This window comes from Phyllobates terribilis, unplaced genomic scaffold, assembly GCF_046119375.1.
Source record: "Phyllobates terribilis strain yellow unplaced genomic scaffold, ASM4611937v1 Scaffold_3__8_contigs__length_932513732, whole genome shotgun sequence".
Lineage (NCBI taxonomy): Eukaryota > Metazoa > Chordata > Amphibia > Anura > Dendrobatidae > Phyllobates > Phyllobates terribilis.
In genome coordinates, this window is record NW_027362763.1 from 696580505 (window position 1) to 696601423 (window position 20919).

General features: G+C 44.4%; 1 long non-coding RNA gene across 1 annotated transcript in view; it reads right to left on the reverse strand.

The window, feature by feature from the left end:
* LOC141258297 (uncharacterized) overlaps positions 1-20040 on the reverse strand; it is an 89125-nt gene extending 69085 nt beyond the window's left edge. The window contains exon 1 of the long non-coding RNA XR_012318274.1: positions 19934-20040. This is a non-coding gene — a long non-coding RNA (uncharacterized lncRNA). The remainder of the gene's footprint in view (positions 1-19933) is intronic.
* Between the last annotated feature and the right edge of the window lie 879 nt (positions 20041-20919).

Consider the following 20919-nt stretch of genomic DNA (forward strand, 5'->3'; position numbering starts at 1 on the left):
GACATGGGGCTGCGTTATATACATCACAGGAGACATGGGGCTGCAGTATATACATCATCGGAGACATGGGGCTGCGGTACAGACATCACAGAAGACATAGGGCTGCGGTATATACATCACAAGACACATGGGGCTGCGGTATAGGTATCACAGGTGACATGGGGCTGTGGTATAGACATCACAGGAGACATGGGGTTGCGGTATAGACATCACAGGAGACATGGGGTTGCGGTATAGACATCACAGGAGACATGGGGCTGCGGTATATACATCACAAGAGACATGAGGCTGTGGTATATACATCACAGGAGACATGGGGCTGCGGTATAGATGTCACAGGAGACATGGGGCTGCTGTATAGACATCACAGGAGACATGGGGCTGCGGTATAGACGTCACAGGAGAAATGGGGCTGCGGTATATATGACTCGCCCCTGGGCCATGGGGCACCCGGAACTGGGCTTCTGTGCGATGCTGGGGGTAGTAGTGGCAACCCGATCCCCTGGCTCAGGGTGGTCAGACCAAATGCTGTGGCAGTCTATTTGTAGAGTTATGAATGTCCGACTACACCACCCGTGGATTGCGGTCAGGGATGACCGCCGCTGCAAGGCAGACCGCTGAGGCTGATGTAGGTGTGCAGCACAAGGGTCGGATAACCTCAGGGCAGCGTATGTGAATGCTGGGGGTGATAGTACAGGCCGCAGTAATAAGAGTTCAGAGTCCGCTTCAAACAGTCCAGGGTCTTTATTGTAGGTATTACTACTGACCCAATAGGAGTACCTGGTAGGAATGGGCCTGGGTGTCTGAGAGCACTCGGGCGAGCCCCACTGGTCAGGGTGAGTGTGAAGGCCTACCGTTCTCTCTCTGCCCTTGCTGACTATCCCCCTTTTCGTGGTGTAATAGCCCACGTCCCTGAGCTGGCCGTGTACTTCGCCTGTATGGCTTGCGACTCGGGCCTTAGGTACCTTTTGCTTCCTCGTGGTGTACTGGTTAGAGATGAGCGTTGTTCTACTCGAACTGTTCGCCAATCTCAAATTCGAGCTGTTTTGGGCGGTGTTCGAGCCGGTCGGCGAACACGAACAATTTGAGAAAAATTCGGCTGTTCGAGGTTATGTTCGATAACTGTTCGTGCACCAAAATCATAACTGGATTTTTTCTCAGTAATGATGAAAATTAATGTTAATACGCAGTTTGAGTGTACAGCGGGGCGGGGGGAGGGGCAGGGGATGGATCTCTGCAGGAACAATGAAGATCTCCATTTTTTTTTCTCTTTCCCGCATTTGCAGTGGGGAGGTGCAATCTGTCAGCCTATCAGCAGCGCACACACGGAGCGAAGTGCTTTTTTTCACACAAGCAAGGGCATGTGTGATTGGCAGTGTATGTCACATGTCCTTGCCCTATAAGACCAAGCCATTTTCCCCGTCGCCACCATTTTCTCACTGCTGCAGCTGCGTGTTAGACGGCACCGCTGTTGCTGTGTGCGCTATACCTTGTTAATTTCAAGCCAATTTTCGCACAAATATACAGATAGCTTGGGAGTAGGGAATAGTTGTGATTGCAGTCCTTTTAAGGACTAGGTTACAGCATTTCCTACGACTTTTATCAAGCAGGTCTGTGCTCTTAAATAGATAGATTGTGGGAGTAAAGACTAATTGTAATTGGAGTCCTTTTCAGGACTAGGTTACATCAGTTCCTATCAGTTTTTGCCAGGCAGGTCTGTGCCAGTGCTGTGCAAGTTTTTTTCACAGCATTTGGCTGAATCTAGCAAAGCTAATCCTTTTTGGCCTATTGCAGAGTGTGTTAGTCAGTGGAGTAGCCTATCTGTGTTGCAAGATATACCACCTGTGTATAGAATACCAATTTTTTTACTGCACCTAGTGAAGTAAAATCTTTTGGGCATAGCATCATTCTATTAGTCCATCTATACTGACCTCCATCAGGTTGCAAACTGAATATAATTTTTTTCTGCATCTAGCTCTGAAAAAATATTTGGGCTTCTAGCAGTGTGTGGGACTTGGTCTATTAGTCCATCTATACTGACCTCCATCAGGTTGCAAATTAAAAATAATTTTTTTCTTCATTTAGCTCTGAAAAAATATTTGGGCTTCTAGCAGTGTGTGGGACTTGTTCTATTAGTCCTTCTATACTGACCTCCAGCAGGTTGCAAATTGAATATAATTTTTTTCTGCATCTAGCTCTGAAAAAATATTTGGGCTTCTAGCGGTGTGTGGGACTTGGTCTATTAGTCCATCTATACTGACCTCTATCAGGTTGCAAATTAAAAATAATTTTTTTCTGCATCTAGCTCTGAAAAAATATTTGGGCTTCTAGCAGTGTGTGGGACTTGGTCTATTAGTCCATCTATACTGACCTCCATCAGGTTGCAAATTAAAAATAATTTTTTTCTTCATTTAGCTCTGAAAAAATATTTGGGCTTCTAGCAGCGTGTGGGACTTGTTCTATTAGTCCATCTATACTGACCTCCATCAGGTTGCAAATTAAAAATAATTTTTTTCTGCATCTAGCTCTGAAAAAATATTTGGGCTTCTAGCAGTGTGTGGGACTTGGTCTATTAGTCCATCTATACTGACCTCCATCAGGTTGCAAATTAAAAATAATTTTTTTCTGCATCTAGCTCTGAAAAAATATTTGGGCTTCTAGCAGTGTGTAGGACTTGGTCTATTAGTCCATCTATACTGACCTCCATCAGGTTGCAAATTGAATAAAAAAATTTTCTGCATCTAGCTCTGAAAAAATATTTGGGCTTCTAGCGGTGTGTGGGACTTGGTCTATTAGTCCATCTATACTGACCTCCATCAGGTTGCAAATTAAAAATAATTTTTTTCTGCATCTAGCTCTGAAAAAATATTTGGGCTTCTAGCAGTGTGTGGGACTTGGTCTATTAGTCCATCTATACTGACCTCCATCAGGTTGCAAATTAAAAATAATTTTTTTCTTCATTTATCTCAGAAAAAATATTTGGGCTTCTAGCAGCGTGTGGGACTTGTTCTATTAGTCCATCTATACTGACCTCCATCAGGTTGCAAATTAAAAATAATTTTTTTCTGCATCTACCTCTGAAAAAATATTTGGGCTTCTAGCAGTGTGTGGGACTTGGTCTATTAATCCATCTATACTGACCTCCATCAGGTTGCAAATTAAAAATAATTTTTTTCTTCATTTAGCTCTGAAAAAATATTTGGGCTTCTAGCAGTGTGTGGGACTTGTTCTATTAGTCCATCTATACTGACCTCCATCAGGTTGCAAATTAAAAATAATTTTTTTCTGCATCTAGCTCTGAAAAAATATTTGGGCTTCTAGCAGTGTGTGGGACTTGGTCTATTAGTCCATCTATACTGACCTCCATCAGGTTGCAAATTGAATAAAAAAAATTTCTGCATCTAGCTCTGAAAAAATATTTGGCTTCTAGCGGTGTGTGGGACTTGGTCTATTAGTCCATCTATACTGACCTCCATCAGGTTGCAAATTAAAAATAATTTTTTTCTGCATCTAACCCAGCCAATAGTTTTGGCCTAATACCACAGTTTGGCCACTCAGCTCTGCTCGGTTACCATCCATTGTTTTTTTGTGCAAACAACTCCAGAGTTGTGAATTAGTTAACCACCAAAATGAGTGGAAAAAGGCCTGCTGCTGGTGGAAAGGGGAATAGGCGTGTTGGGAAGGGGAAAAAAGGTTGTGTCCGTGGGGTAGGTGCAGAAGAAAGACCATCTTCCAGCCAAACTAAAATGTCTACTTCTTTTAGCGGACAATGTGATAAGATCCCTTTCTTACGGCCACGCCAATCGCTACAAATTCCAGATGAGGCACAAAAACAGCAGGTGCTTCAACGGATATCAAGTGCTCCTTTAAGTGGGCTCTCCTCCACATCAACTTCAACATCACAAATACTCCAGTCCTCAAAGGTGTCACACAAATCGCACTTGCTTCCTCACAGCTCCCAAATCTCCAGCTGCCCGTCTGAGTATGAGGTAGAACAGATGGTTGAGTCTGCAGAGCTGTTTACTCATACTATAGCCTGGGAATCAGAGGTCGACTCCAGCGCTTCTGTGAATCCAGACGAGGAAATGATCTGCACTGATGCCCAGAATCTTTATGAATCGGATCCAGGACCAGACGCAGAAGGTTCTGACCATAATGTAGACCCTCATTCCCAAACTGTAACTCCTGTTGGTGGAGACAATGAGGAAGACGATGATAAGACTCAAATACCTGATTGGAGCGACAACTTTAGTTTTTTGTCAGGGCAGGAACAGGTTGGCTCTGAGGACGACGGGTGTGATAACGCACAGGGTGATGATGATGAGGTCGGAGATCCCACTTACTGTCAACCCACAGTCAGCCAAGAGATGAGGTCAGCAGAGGAGGTGGAGGAAGATGCTAGTGACGACGAGGTCAGGTTGCGCCTTCCTGGACAGAGACGTAGTACTGGAAGCACGTCAACAACTGCATCCTCAAACACAACTCTGCCTCTCACCACAAGTCGTGGTGGCTCTTCAGGTCACATGGGTGCTAAGCCTTGCATAGCCTGGGCATTTTTTCAGATCGATAAAGATGACCCAACTCGTGTTATCTGTAACATTTGTCAGCAAAAGCTAAGTAGAGGCCAAAAAATACATAGTTTGAGTACTTCATGCATGAACCGGCACATGGACATGAAGCATAAGTTGCAGTGGGAAGCTCAGTGTGCTACAATGCGGCCTAGCCGGCCGGGCCAACCACCGTCTGCCATATCTTGTGCATCCGCGGCCTCTTCATCCTCTGTGACTGGGGGGACAGCAGTCACACCTGTTTTGGGGCGCAGACCTGCCACCTCTTTACCCGCAACAGCCAGCGTGATTGGCAGGTCATCATTTTCTTTGGAGGTGGTAACACCAGCTGGTCTTGAGCGCTGTCCGACATCGATAGCACCACCTTTGGATCAAGGCAACCTAACATGTCCGCCTGCATCTTCCTCACAGACCGGCAGTTTGCCGGGGACACCCTTATCAACCCCGTCTAAGCACAATAGCCAGCCCTCGGTCCCTCAGATGTGGACAAGTAAAAGACCATTTCCTCCTAGCCATGAGAAAGCTAAGAGGTTGAATTTCACCATCTGCAAGCTCTTGGCTACAGAAATGCTGCCTTTCCGCCTGGTGGACACAGAGGATTTTCGAGACCTTATGTCCGTCGCAGTGCCCCAGTACCAGATGCCCAGTCGGCACTACTTCTCAAAGAAAGGTGTGCCTGCGCTCCACCAGCATGTCGCACACAACATCACCGCTTCTTTGAGAAACTCTGTGTGTGACAGGGTGCATTTCACCACAGACACTTGGACGAGTAGGCATGGACAGGGGCGTTACATGTCGCTGACTGGGCACTGGGTAACTATGGTGACAGCAGGACAAGGGGCTGCTGTCCAAGTCTTGCCGTCCCCACGAGTTGTGCGTCAATCCTCTTTATGTCAAAGTTCCTCCACTGCTTCTGCCTCCTCAACCTCCTCTCGGTCTTCCACCTGCACCCAAAGCCTGTCTGGTCATGCCACAAGCTTTCTAACTGCGCAGAAGGGATCCTGCACACCTCCTTACTATGCTGGCAGTAGGGCTCAACGTCATCAGGCGGTTTTTACATTGAAATGTCTGGGAAATGTGAGTCACACAGCTGAGGAGTTGTGGTCAGCTCTGGAGAACCAATTTCATGAATGGTTGTCTCCACTGGACCTGAAACCAGGGAAGGCCGTGTGCGACAATGCTGCAAACCTGGGTGCGGCCCTTCGCCGGGGCAATGTCACACACGTGCCTTGTATGGCTCACGTGTTGAACCTGGTTGTCCAGCAATTTTTAGCCCACTATCCCAGACTAGATGGCCTTCTGCAGAGGGCACGGTCGCTGTGTGCTCACTTCCGCCGTTCGCATCCCGCAGCTCAGCGACTTACATCTCTACAGAAGTCGTTGGGCCTGCCACTTCACCGGCTAAAATGCGATGTGCCTACCCGGTGGAATTCAACTCTGCACATGTTGCAGCGACTGTGGCAGCACCGACAAGCCCTGGTGCAATACGTTCTGACGTATAGCCTGGGCCAACGAGATTCAGAGGTGGGGCAAATCACGCTGGAGGAGTGGTCTCAGATCAGGGACCTATGCACCCTTCTGCACAATTTTGAAATGGCGACGAAGATGTTTAGTGCTGACGATGCCATTATCAGCATGACTATTCCGGTGATTTACATGCTGGAGCACATGTTAAACAGAATTCGGAGTCAGGTGGTGGCACAAGAGGAGGTGGAGGAAGTAGAGGAGGAGGAGTTGTATGCGGAAGGGCTAACATCTGCAAGGTCCAGACGGTCGGCAGCACCAAGGCGGCAGGCATGTGAGGGTGGGGGAGATGATTTTACCAGGGCGCATGGTAGCAGCCAAACTAGTGAGGAAGGTGCAGGAGCCCAGGAAGAAGTGGAGGACGAACTGATGGAAGACTCATCAGATGAGGGAGACCTTGATCACATTTCTGTTGTGCGAGGTTGGGGGGAGAGGACAGAGGAAGGAAGCATGATTGTTACCTCGCCACCAACACAACAGGGACTTGGTGCTCCTGGATGCGCAACACACATGAGTGCCTTCTTGCTGCACTACCTGCAACATGACCCTCGAATTGTGAGAATTAGAAATAATCCTGACTACTGGGTTGCCACACTGTTAGATCCCCGGTACAAAAGTAAATTTGCAGAAATTATTCCTGCCATAGAAAGGGATGCACGCATGCAGGAGTATCAGCAGAGACTGTTGCAGAATCTTACATGTGCTTTTCCACAAAATACCAGTGGTGCACGTAGTGAATCTCACAGATCCAACTTGCCAACCGTGGGACCGTCAAGTGTTCAGCACTCAAACCGTAACAGAACCACAGTATCTGCTGGTAACATCAATTTTGCGGAATCATTTCACCACTTTTTTAGCCCATCCTTTGCAAGGCCACAGGAGACAAGAAGTCTGACACATAGTCAACGCCTAGAGACGATGGTACAGGAGTATCTCCAAGTAAACATTGAAGCCACGACTGTGTCACTGGACCCTTGCTCTTTTTGGGCTTCCAATCTGGATAAATGGCCGGAGCTAGCCACTTACGCCTTGGAGATCTTGTCATGCCCCGCAGCCAGCGTTCTGTCTGAACGTGTGTTCAGCGCTGCTGGTGGTGTGCTGACAGATAAGCGCACGCGGCTCTCCACTGATAATGTAGACAGACTCACGTTCATAAAGATGAACAAATCATGGATCCGAAACGACTTTTCTACCCCTGTGTCATCCTGGGGAGAGTAAAAGCTTGATGATTGGTTAAAATCACCCTACCAACCGTTTTAAGCTTTCAAATTACTAATCATGTTTATCTGTATCTTGACTGGAAAATAATTTGGGCTTTGTAGCAGTGTGCAGCACTGATCCTATTAGGCCATCTATAATAAGCTTCACCAGATTTAAAATTAAAAATAATTTTTAGCTGCATCTAGCCCGGAAAATAATTTTGGGGCTCCGAGATGCGCAAGACACATAAGTGCCTTCTTGCTGCACTACCTGCAGCATGACCCTCATATTGTCAGAATTCGAAGTAATCATGACTACTGGGTTGCCACACTCTTAGATCCCCCAAACTTTTCGATCAACCTTTTCATTTTAACAAAGACCAAAAAAATGGTCATTTTTGAAATTATAAGCATTAGCAGGTTGTTAGAAACTGAAATCAAACAGTTTTCAACTCAAAACTTTATTCTAGGTGATGTTACATTTTCACATAGGACCCCTTGTTCGAAAGGAGCTTCTGAACTCTCTCGTCCATTGAATTTGTCAGGTTTTGGATGGTTTCTGCTTCAATTGTTTTGCATGAGGACAGAATACCCTCCCAGAGCTGTTGCTTAGATGTGAACTGCCTCCCGCCATCATAGACACTCCTTTTAATGATGCTCCAAAGGTTCTGAATGGGGTAGAAGTCAGGGGAGCATGGGGGTCACACCATAAGTTTGTCCCCTTTTATGCCCATATCAGCCAGAGATGCAGATGTTTTATGTGCAGCATGAGATGTTGCATTATCATGCAGAAAAATGATCTTGCTGTGAAATACACGGTTCTTCTTCTTGAACCATGGCAGGAAGTGCTGTTTGAGAAAATCCACATACATTATGGAGTTCATCTTTAGCGCCTTCAGGGATCCTAAAGGGGCCGACAATCTCTCTCCCCATGATTCCAGCCCAAAACATTACTCCACCTCCTCCTTGTTGGCGCTGTAGCCGTGTTTGCGTGGGGTGTCCATCAACCAGCCATCCTCCACTCCATTCATCTGGACCATCGAGCGCTGCACGGCACTCATCCGTGAACAAAACAGTTTTGAAATCAGTCTTCATGTAATGTTTGGCCCACTGGAGCCGTTTCTGCTTGTGTGAAGTGGATAGAGGAGGTCGACAGGATGGCGTATGCACAGCTGCAAACCTCTGAAGGACCCTGCATCTTGTTGTTCGGGGGACGTTGGAGGCACAAGCAGCTTCAAAAACTTGTCTGCTGCTATGACAAGGCTTTTTTGCCGCTGCTCTTTCAACCTGACGTAATTGCCTGTAGGAAAGAGTCCTCAATTTGCCCTTATCAGCACGCACACGTGTGTACTGTGAATCAGCTACATACTTCTTGATTGCCAAGACACTTCATCCTGATCATCGCACAATGTTGATTGTAGTCATGCCTTGACCTAAACACTCCACAATTTGTTGCTTCTCAGCAGCCGACACATCCTTTTTCTTTCCCATTTTGGCAGAAAATGTAGGCTGCTTAATAATGTGAGAGAGCCTTCTTAAGTAGTCTTGCCTTTCATTGGACACACCTGCCAAACTAATTAGCACAGGTGTCTGCAATTGCTTACAGTGATATAAAGAGCCCTGACACACATCACCATCAATGAGTTTAACTGACAAACAAACAAATTCTTCCCTTATCACTCCTAAACACTTTTTGCATAATAATTTGGAACGCGGTGTACATGTGCTTTTCCACAAAACACCAGTGGTTCACGTAGTGAATCTTACAGTTCTAACTTGCCAACCGTGGTCTGTATGGAATTGTTCAATAAAGGGCCCAAAATTAAGATAACATAGATGGGAGAGGTCTCTATGAATAGGAATTCCTAAGTATTTGATACCCTGTGAGGGCCAGGCAAAGGGAAAGTTGGACTGGATGGAATCCTATATGGATTTGGGTAGGGAGACATCGAGGGCCTCAGACTTCGCTGCATTGATTTTAAAATTTTACCATGTAACAAAGTGATCTATTTCAGCCATAACAGCAGGGATGGATATATGTGATTGAGTGATATATACTAGGACATCATCAGCAAATAGAGAGCACTTGTACTCGGTGCCTCCCACCTCAATCCACCTAATATTGGGGTTATGGCGAATTGATGAGAGCAGGTGCTCCGTCACTAGGATGTATAAGAGAGGGGACAGAGGACATCCCTGCCTTGTCCCATTGGTGATTGTGAAAGGTGATGAAAATGTTCTGACGCACCCCCTGGGCCTTGGGACACCCGGAGCCGGACCCTTTTTGGTGGATGCTGGTGGTTGTAGTCTTCGTGGCGGCGATCCGGTTCCGTGGCTCAGGGCGGTCAAACCAGTGGCGGAACTATTTATGTGGTTTTGATGTTTAAATGTCCGACTACGCCACCCGTGGATTGCGGTCAGAGTGAACCGCCGCTACAGGGCAGACCGCTAAGGCTGGTGTTGTGGGTGCAGCAGAGCGTAGCATAACTCCCCACGGGAGGAGTATAGCCTCAGGGCAGTGTATGCGGAGGATGGGGGTGATGGTGCAGGGCAGCAGCAGTAACGACACGGAGTCAGTGATGCAGTTCAGGGCCTTTACTCACAGTTCTTATTATCCAGACCACGTCTGCAGGTAACGGCTGCCCACGTCGTACTGTGCTCACCAGGTGAGGGGCTCAGACAACTCCCAGATAACTTTGGAGCGCTTCACAGGACCCCCTTTGTGTGTCCTTTGTCTGGCCTTTCTTACCAACACTTCTGTCCGGCTGCCTCGGGCCTCCTCTTGGTAAACTTGGCGCCAGTTTCCCTGACCCTATGTGGTGCCTTCCTAGCGGGTGGAGCAAGGGGCTGCGCCACATAAAATGTCAGAGCCTCCGGTGTCTAGCTGAGGGTCGTTTCCTGCCTCCACTAGTTCGGGGACCGGTCTCCCCCTTTGGCCTGACCCCTCCACGCAGGTGGATTCGGGCGTGCGGTGGCGACTCGCCCGTCCGCACCCCTGGGATCCCTTCATTCCTCGTTCCTGGAGCCTTCTCCGCTCCTCTTCCTTCCTTCTCCCTCTTGCAGGCCTGGGCCTCTGTTACTAGGCCCGCCTCCGGAGCAGAGCTCATGCAGAGCCCCTGCTCCCTGCCACTTCTGCTCAGACTTCTCTGCACTGAACTAAGATGGTGCCCACCTTTTATACTCCCTTCTCAATGCACCCAGGAACTGCTTCCTCCCTGCTCCTGCACTGCAGGGTTCCCCTTCCTCAGTGTTCCCTCCCCCCACTCCAGCCAGGGACAGGGACTGTCGTGCCCATCTCAGGGGCATATTGGTCGCCCTGCCCCACGGCAATGTGGTGTAATGCATGCAGGTGTCGGGTCCTGATCCACACTCCATTCTTATCTGAGAGTGAGATATCACACCTCTGGGTGAGGTGCAATACGTCTGTAGCAACCGAGCCCTCGGTGCTACAGTTCCATTTATCTTCAGCCTAGGTGACGTATTGTGATACAGGGCCGTGATTTTGGCTATAAAAGGGTCCCCTAGACCCCTACCCCAAGCTTTTTAAGAGAATCATATATGGCGTGCCAGGAGACTCTATGGAATGCTTTCTCAGCATCCAACGAGAGTATCTACTTACAAATTTTTAACTGCAGCTAGCCCAGGAAATACTTTGTGCCTAGTAGCAGTGTCTGCTAGTCAGCGGATTATCCCGGCTGTTAAGCAAGCTACACCACCTGTAGTTTGGACACTTAATTTTTTCAAAGGAAATGCTTCGGGACCACGGGATACTCAGTGAAGAGCATCAGGAGGCACCCCAAGGCATAGGGGCTGGGACTGGCACTAGGATGCCTTGCGGTGGACAGCCGAGCTCGATCCTTATAAAAGCTTTTTAACTGCAGCAGCTTTAGTGGACGCTACTGGAGCTGGAATTACGCGGCTGCTGGCATGAGACTTGCCCTCCAATAGATCCTTGTAAATGGATTTAAAGTGTATTCATTCAAATTAGAGGGACAATTTAAATTAAAAAGCTTAGAGCTGCCTCCACCACAGGGGGGCTCTCTCGACCCACCAGCGGACAGGCGCCAGTATTGGGAGAGGGGGGCTGGCCGTCAGGGTTCACCGCGGCTCTGGCACAAACCCGGCGACACGGAGGTGGCACGGGCAGGAGCGGACTGGCCGTCTCGGCTTCTCACTTTTTGGATTTTAGAAGGGCATGACATGCCTATATCTGTGTCTCCCCCTCCTTTTACTCCTCCACCTCTTTTCTTTTCGCATGACTATATGTACTTGTCACTTTTCCATGTGTTAGTTGTGTCTTCTGAGCAGTTTGTCAGCTTTTGGACACCTTTGAAGGTGTTTTCTATGTGTTTCTATGTGTTTTTGTTTGCCTGCCATTGGTTTTAACGGTGTTCGAAGGTGTTCGACGAACAGTTCGACGAACAGTTCGGCGAACACACGGGTGTTCGACGAACCGAACCGAACTCGAACACTACGGGGGTGGCTCAACACTAGTACTGGTCCCTCTGTGTGGCGGAGCCTCCAGGCTTCTTAGGCCAAGGGACCTGAAATCCCTTGCGGGTTGGTTCTCTGCTGCTGGGCTTGCAACCCTGACAGCCTCGGACCCCAATGTCCGGTGGTGATTCTCTCAGCTAGGACCGGCTCTCGTCGCCTCTGTCCCTCGCTCGCAGCTTCTCCTCTGCCTCATGGACTCCTCGGTTGCAGCTGAACTGTCCCTCCTCCTCTGGGACTAGTCTCAGTCCTGAGCTAGGTCGTCCAGTTCTCTCTAACCCTGCCCCCAGTACCAGCTTTTATAGGGGCAGCCAGCTCCCCCTACTGGCCTGGGACAGGAGGTGCTGTATGCTAATTGTCCCTGACCAGGGAACCTCCCTCCTGCTCTCAGACACAGCCTTTAATATTTGTGGCATCCAGGCCTGGGGTGACACATATACATCACAGGAGACATGGGGCTGCGTTATATACATCACAGGAGACATGGGGCTGCGGTATAGACGTCACAGGAGACATGGGGCTGCGGTATAGACATCACAGGAGACATGGGGCTGCGGTATAGACGTCACAGGAGACATGGGACTGCGGTATAGACATCACAGGAGACATGGGACTGCGGTATAGACATCACAGGGGACATGGGGCTGCGGTATAGACATCACAGGGGACATGGGGCTGCGGTATAGACGTCACAGGAGACATGGGGCTGCGGTAGAGGCGTCACAGGAGACATGGGGCTGCGGTATAGACGTCACAGGAGAAATGGGGCTGCGGTATAGTAATCACAGGGGACATGGGGCTTACTCCGCTCACTAAGTACATCCTGACTCTGGCACTGGCCAGCATGAGGACGTTATCTTTCATTGAACGTACATGCAGCGTTTATTAGTGAACGCTGTGTGCACGTGCTCGCAGAGTAAGAAGTAATTAAAGAGCCGGCAGCAATTAAACCGTAGCTGCCAGCCTGAGAACTGCGGTCCCCGGGAGTCTGCCAGGGGACCAGAGAAAAGGTCATCACAGGCCTGAGATTCCCCACCACCTGGTTTAGGGGTGTTTTGTGTTTCCTTAGGTATTTGCTTAGGAGGTCTGATCTGGGGTCTACACGGGGTCTTGATTGTGAAGTCTGGTTAGGGTTTGTCTTTAAACCTTTTTGACTATAGACTTAAATTATATAGGGTGTAAATGTAGCTATTTATGGGGTAGAGAAATCCATAAAATCACACATTGGGGGTCAGTACTAAGATTTCATACACACTATTTGTGTCCTGGAATTTTTTTTACATGCCATTATTATGACGGTATAATTTTCACGTTGCTTCCCACATATAGTAATGTTTATTTTGCGAGTTTCACATTTGGCTTTTGCCCTGTCGTGCGGTTCCTGTGTGGCCTGATCTTACCATGATTTGTTGTGTGATACAGTAGTCTTGTTTATTTGTATAGCACTGCGCTGGAATTCATAAACCCGATAATATTATCCCATATATTTTTGTAAAACAGATCTCGTCATGACTGTTATTGTAACACCACATACTTCTCAGGATACTTTGATCCTGGAATAATTTATTAATCGATGACATGCACTTTCACAAGATCCTGTTACCCAGGAACTTCTCCTGCAGATGATAATGTACTCATGAAATTAAAACTGTTATAATATTATATATCTTCCATCACCACATAATCAACAAGTCCCAGAAGACATAGATATGTGATTTGCTGAGACTCTCTATGTTCCTGAGATCAAGATCTTTCTTCATGGAGAGAAAGTCAACCATATAATAAATACAATATAACTGCTATAATACTGCCTGCCTGCTACAAGAATATAACTACTATAATACTGCTCTTATGTACAAGAATATAACTACTATAGTACTGCTCCTATGCACAGCAATATAACTACTATAATACTGTCCCTATGTACAAGAATATAACTACTATAATACTTCCCCTATGTACAAGAATATAACTACTATAATACTGCCCCCTATGTACAAGACTATAACTGCTATAATACTGCCCCTATGCACAGCAATATAACTACTATAATACTGTCCCTATATACAAGAATATAACTACTATAATACTTCCCCTATGTATAAGAATATAACTACTATAATACTGCCCCCTATGTACAAGACTATAACTGCTATAATACTGCCCCTATGCACAGCAATATAACTACTATAATACTGCTCCCTATGTACAAGAATATAACTACTATAATACTGCTCCTATGCACAGCAATATAACTACTATAATACTGTCCCTATGTACAAGAATATAACTACTATAATACTTCCCCTATGTACAAGAATATAACTACTATAATACTGCTCCTATGTACAAGAATATAACTACTAAATACTGCCCCTATGTACAATAATATAGCTACTATAATACTGCCACTATGTACAAGAATATAAATACTATAATACTGCTCCTATGTAAAAGAATATAACTACTATAAACTTGCTCCCTATATACAAGAATATAACTACTATAATACTGGTCCCTATGTACAAGAATATAACTACTATAATACTGCCCTTATATATAAGAATATAACTACTATAATACTGCCCCCTATGTACAAGAATATAGCTACTATAATACTGCCCCTATATATAAGAATATAACTACTATAATACTGCTCCTATGTACAAGAATATAACTACTATAATACTGCCCTCTATGTACAAGAATATAACTACTATAATACTGCTCCTATGTACAAGAATATAACTACTATAATACTGCTCCTATGTACAGGATTATAACTACTATAATACTGCCTCCTATGTACAAGAATATGACTACTATAATACTGCCCCTATGTACAAGAATATAACTACTATAATACTGCTCCTATGTACAAGAATATAACTAATATAATACTGCTCCTATTTACAAGAATATAACTACTATAATACTGCCCCCTATACACTAGAATATAACTACTATACTACTGCTCCCTATGTACAAGAATATAGCTACTATAATACTGCCCCATGTATAAGAATATAATTACTATAATACTGCTCCTATGTACAAAAATATAACTATAATACTGCTGCATGTATAAGAATATAACTACTATAATGCTGCCACTATGTGCAAGAATATAACTACTATAATACTGCTCCTAGATACAAGAATATAACTACTATAATACTGCCCCCTATGTACAAGAATATAACTACTATAATCCTGCCCCATGTACAAGAATATAACTACTATAATACTGCTCCTATGTCCAAGAATATAACTATAAAGCAAGTCATAGCAATGATATTTACTACCCTACATTGTTTGATAATGGGAGACTGCTTGCATTCAGTACTTGTAGGAAACATTGGATGTACTTTATCTACAAATGAACCTTACCACACAGTTTTACCAGCAATCTGTATTCCCAAAGGGTTCCGCTTAGGAATTCCAATGAGCTGAGTATTTTATCGCACTTTCAGTCCAGATAATATTAATGTAATAAACTCCTTATCACGACTGCCAGTCCGGCTTTGCTTCCTTTTTGGACACCAGTTAAAACAATGTTTCAAAAAAGTTGATTCTTCTTCAGACAAAGCTCGAGGAATGTTATCTATCCAATGACTTCAATCACAGGGGGATGCATAATACGGTTTAAATACATGTAATTGTTGTGAGCTGGGGCTGCTAAAGTCTGAATATGTTGAAGGATCTACTCATTGTTTCAAAAAATGTGCTTTCTAATGCGGCCAACAGGAAACATGGACATATTCGATGATTCATAGAGATATGAAAACTAAAATCTGGCCAATCTTCCTCCTTGTAGTTGAGCTTGACCTGATGTCCTTCACACCATGTATTACAAGCAGACCCTGTGAGAAATGATCAATGGCTGGGGTTCAAAGGAACATATCAATGTAAAAATACAATGGAGGGAGAGATGGGTGTAAGAGGACGAGCCTATCTTATTTACCCTGGACAAGTTAACTTCGGAACTTAACGCTGCTGTCAGGAACAAGGAAATTTAATTACAGAGGATAAAGACCAAGAAAAACAAAACAAATTTTTCTTAACAAGTTTTGGGAAGAATGTGAAATACATTGGCCTCCTGAAAAGTTTCATGTATTTTAGGCATTCTTCAAAAGAAAAAAAAAAGAAAATGTCTGGACAGAGAAAAGAAATTGTAAAATGCAATTTATGGGCTGCAAAGGGATTTTTGGAATGTGCAATTTAGAGGGTAAATCGAAAAATTGGAAAAAATTGTTGAAAAGTTTTATTAGTGCATGGGGCGCTCTTAAAGTTTTGTATTCGGGAATTTCAGGGGCAGTTCTTACCTCAATTGAACAAACTCTTCTTAATAAGAAGCCCCCCACAGTGGTCAGATAATTGGGTGGTGAGTTTGTAGAGTTGAGCAACATTTTTTACAGAACCCTGATCCATCAGCTATGCCGGTAGACCACAGCCTTGGAACCAGAACACTGCCAAGCTCCTACTACCTCCAGCATCCGCTTCTCTAGCGACATCTTGCAAACATTGTGCCACTACGTAATGACGTAGCAGGACCTACTAATGTAGGAGATTTTTTTGGGTCTTGCTTTAGGTTCTTGTACTCAGCACAAACAAGGGCATGGCCTCCCTTTCTTTGAGCTGGACATTGCATTTATATAGCTTCCCATGGCTGGGTGTCCACAGTCTGGCTCCAGTTCTGCTCTGCCCTTATTCACATTGAGGTCGTTTTTGACACATCGTAAGGTTTTAAAATTAGAGATAGTACAGGATCATCCTGATTTGGGTACACCTTGTCGTGGTGGGATGGATTTTATGGGGTTTTTTTTATCAAAAACAGTGTTTAGTAAGTACCCTATGGTATTTATATGTACTATTACTTTTTATTTACAGCAGGGTTTTTGCTTATTTTGTTTCTATCTTAGGTAATGTTTGCAGTGCTCTAGTCCGCTGGCCATGTACTATCGGCCATGGACTACCGTGCTCAGCTCCGTTACACACTCATTAAAAATGATAGAACTATCATGTGGTGGTACAAAGTCCAGCAAAGGAGGAGCCATCCATTTTGGCAGCTCGCTACCGTGGCCAAGAATGCAAAGCCCTGATCAGGATATATGGGCAAATATCCACTTAAGAAAACCCAATTACCTTTGGGTCCAGAAAAGAAAATGGAAGGATGGTGAATCAAAAACAGGGAAAAATCTTATGATGATTTTTGTTATGAGGTCCTTCTGTTCAGAAACTTTTTTATCTATAGAATTATTAATTGTTTCCAACTGAATCCTATTTAGTAATTTCATGAAAATGCTCACGAAAATGCACACAACAATCAATTAGCTCAAAAAAACATTTTGTGATCAAAGAGGTAGCCCATGTTGGCTGGGTAAAATATTTTCCATTGCTTTGACTCCTAGTGATCAGTTGTGATCTGCGGCGTTACAGAATAGCAAGTGTTCTGTTTGTCTACAGTGCCTCTACAGGAGATGTGAAGTATTACACATTTCTCATTGAAACCACTTCATTGACCTGTTGGGTCCTCCAGAATATGAGATACTCTTTGTGGTCATCTTCCGGTCTTGCACTTTGATAAATGCGTTTCTAAATCAGTTAGCTCCTTTAAAAGTAGAATATTTTGTGAACCTCTTCCTTGTATAACACTAATAATGTGGTAGCAGTGCTGGTTATAATACAGACGCTTGCTGTGTTTTACACACCAACTGGTTACATCATACATGAGTGTGATGGTCTCTTTGCCAAGAAATAGTAAACTGTCCCATTGTAAAAAGTTCCGAAATGTAGAAAGAACTCTTTTCAACTTCACGTTCCTCGAGAAGAGGCCTACTCCAAATGTAAAATAACCTAAGATGATATCATCCTAGAGATGTTTTATCATGAAACCCGCATGTAATGGGTTCTCACATCTCTAGGACACAATGTACAGCTCAATTTATATAGTCTACAACTCCACCAAAACATGGCGAACCGCCAAAACATGACACAAGCCCAAAATAACTAATAACGGTAACATCCAGCAATAGAAATGACAGAATAAAAATTACTGCTAAGTCACAAACTGAAGAGACCTATATAATGAGAAGACTTGTTTTTTTCCCTAAAAGGTCGTTTATTCCTTTAATTAGCATTTTAATGAATGGTAACTTTATTGTAAACACAGAAATACCCAATTTCCATAAATGCAGTGTAGATCTCCAAAGGTAGTAGCCCTGGTGGCTACAGGTAAATCTTTATGTTTTTGGTTACCAGTGACACATAACTCTCTATGATGTCTAAATAAAAATATTCATAATTTTAAATATGATTTGCATTGTAGGCTTACCCAACCATGCCCTTAGGTTGCGTGGTGCGCTGGTGCACAGTCATGGGGAAAAGAAAAAGGTCTTCTCCAAATTGTACCAAAAACTTTGGAAACTACAATTGTCCACGATGTCTTGTGCTGAAGAATTAAGATTTTCCTTCACCGGAATTAATGGGCTGAGGATGACCCCTGATAAAAGCCCATAGCATTATCCTCCTCCACCAAACTACAACTGGCACAATGCAATCAGGCGGGTAACATTCTCCTGCCATTCACTAAACCCAGACTTCTCCATCAGACACTAGATAGAGATGTGTGATCCGTCACTGCACAGAACAGGTCTCCTCAAGAGTCCAGTGGTGGCGGCTTTACACCACTCCATCCGACGCTCAACATTGTGCTTGGTGATGTACGGCTGCATGCAGCTGCTCGGCCATGAATCTCCCGGCAGGGGGCGCAGTGTTTATGCTGATACCAGAGGAGTCTGGACTCTGTAGTTATGGGGTCAGCAGAGTGGTGGTGACTTTTCTGCCTTCTGCTCCTCAGCACTCAGCCCCCCACTCTGTAACATTACGGGGTCTGCGGTTCCTTCCACTTCTTAGTAATATCACTCACAGGTGATGGAGGAATATTTGGAGGAAGAAATGTCATGGACGGACTTGTTACACCATTGGCTCCTATTACAAGACCGCGCTGGTATAAGTGAGCTCTGCACCACCGGCCGTTCTGTCAGATGGTAGTAAAGGAAGATGGCATGGTGGGGGCCGAGGTTATACACTGGGTGTGCAGAGCAGGATGTTATACACCAGGAGGAAAGGGGGTGTGATGGAGACAGATATTATACCCCAGGAGTGAGGGGCCAGATGTTATACACCGAGGGCAATGGGGCCGGATGTTATACCCCAGGGCCGATAGGCCGCATGCTATACATCAGGGGCAATGGGGCTGGATGTCATACACAGGTGGTGAGGGGCCAGATGTTATACACCGGGAGCGAGGAGCAGGACGTTATACACAAAGGGGGAATGATGGGGCCAAATGTTATATACCAGGGTCAAGGGGCCAGATGTTATACCCCAGAGCAAGGGTCCAGATGTTATATATCAGGGGAAATGGGGTTGGATGAAAAATACTGAATTCAATGATTGTGACCTACTTTTATTGGGAAAATATATCTAGTATTTTCTTCAGTTTGCTGCACTAGCTTTATGTGTTAATACCCTAGCCAAGGTAAAGTGGTTCTTGGGTACCTTTACACTCAGTACCCAGGGTACATGCACAAAACCTCTTGGATGAGCCCTTGCTCGTGTATAATTTGTTGCAGCATTTTCAATAAGTACAGTGTTAGTCTCTACAGGTAGAAGTCCTATTGGCCAGAAGTGAATCCTAAAGTTTTTGGTAACTAGTGTCAAAGTCATACCTAGTGGCCACCCATTATCATGTTATGACATCACACTGTATAGTATCAATATAGTAATATTTTTTGTATAGTGAGATCATGGAAAAATAAACATTATATTGTATTGTACTTATACATGAATATGGACTTTTCTAGTTTGTTGACCTAACTGTATATCTAAATACCTCAGGGAAAGTAAAGTGGCTTATTGTCCACCCTGATACCCAGTAAACAGGACACTTTCCACATAAGACCCCCGCTTCAGTGGTATCAGCATTGAAGATGCCGCCTCGTGTAAGGGCCTGGTCACCATTACTACCTCTGCACCCGCTACCTCTGTTGAGGATAAATAATTATGAGTTTTCTTTTTGTAGCTGCAAAATTTTTCAGAAGAACTGATTGCGTAACGGGTGATTTTACTTATCTGGATGATCGTTACCTTGACAGGAGGCCATGATGTTGCAGGTTGCGGCTGTGGATTCAGCACATGTGTTCTGGTAGAATCATCTCATCTACGTTCTGTTCCTTTCAATCTTCGTTTGACACATAAATGAATAAATTGCTGTTACACCCAATCCCGTGACAAGCCAAATATATGACTTCATTAGACGTATTCAGCCACAGCTGAGAACACACACGCAGCTATTCTCATCGTACCGTCACATGGCCATTTTGGCAAAGAAATAAAAACAGAGAAAAATAAATTACTCTTCTTCTTCAATTCGCCAATGTTATCACGGGTCATCATGTTTCCTTGGGAGGTGATTGTTTTCAATTAACCCTAGATATCATGAAAAGTCCATTATTTTTTTTAAATCAGAACCCTAATCAGTAAGGGGGTATATACTAAAACATTTTGCCTATAATTCAAGTCAATTGTCACTAACATCTTGGGAAAAAAATTACTTGTAATACCCATTGTGCATTTTTCCTAATTACATATGTGTCAGTAGAGGCGCCAAATTATTCTGCAGCACTGTATAGGAATCGTCAGTCCCTGTGTTCAATGTGTATAAGAAACTTTTCACTCTTATGGGAAATTGGAGTTTACTATATACTTTGGAAACTGGGTTGTAGCTTGAGAACCTAGATGTATTCCGGAGTTCCGGAGAGTAACACACACCTGACCCCAATAGGCTCACAATCGATATTCCTGTTTCAGATTCGGCATACTTGCCATAACATATTTTAATTATTTGTCTTTAAATTACACATTTTTATTTCGATTTTTAATTTAAAAAAAATCTTAAAATATTCTAGTTTCATTTGGCAGGCATTTACTTTTTTGTGTAGATCAGTACAGGGTTAACAGAGTTAGCTCATAGTTTCCCCAATAAGCTGATAATTGATTACCTATCATATTCGGCATACTTGCCATAACATATTTAATTATTTGTCTTTAAATTACACATTTTTATTTAGATT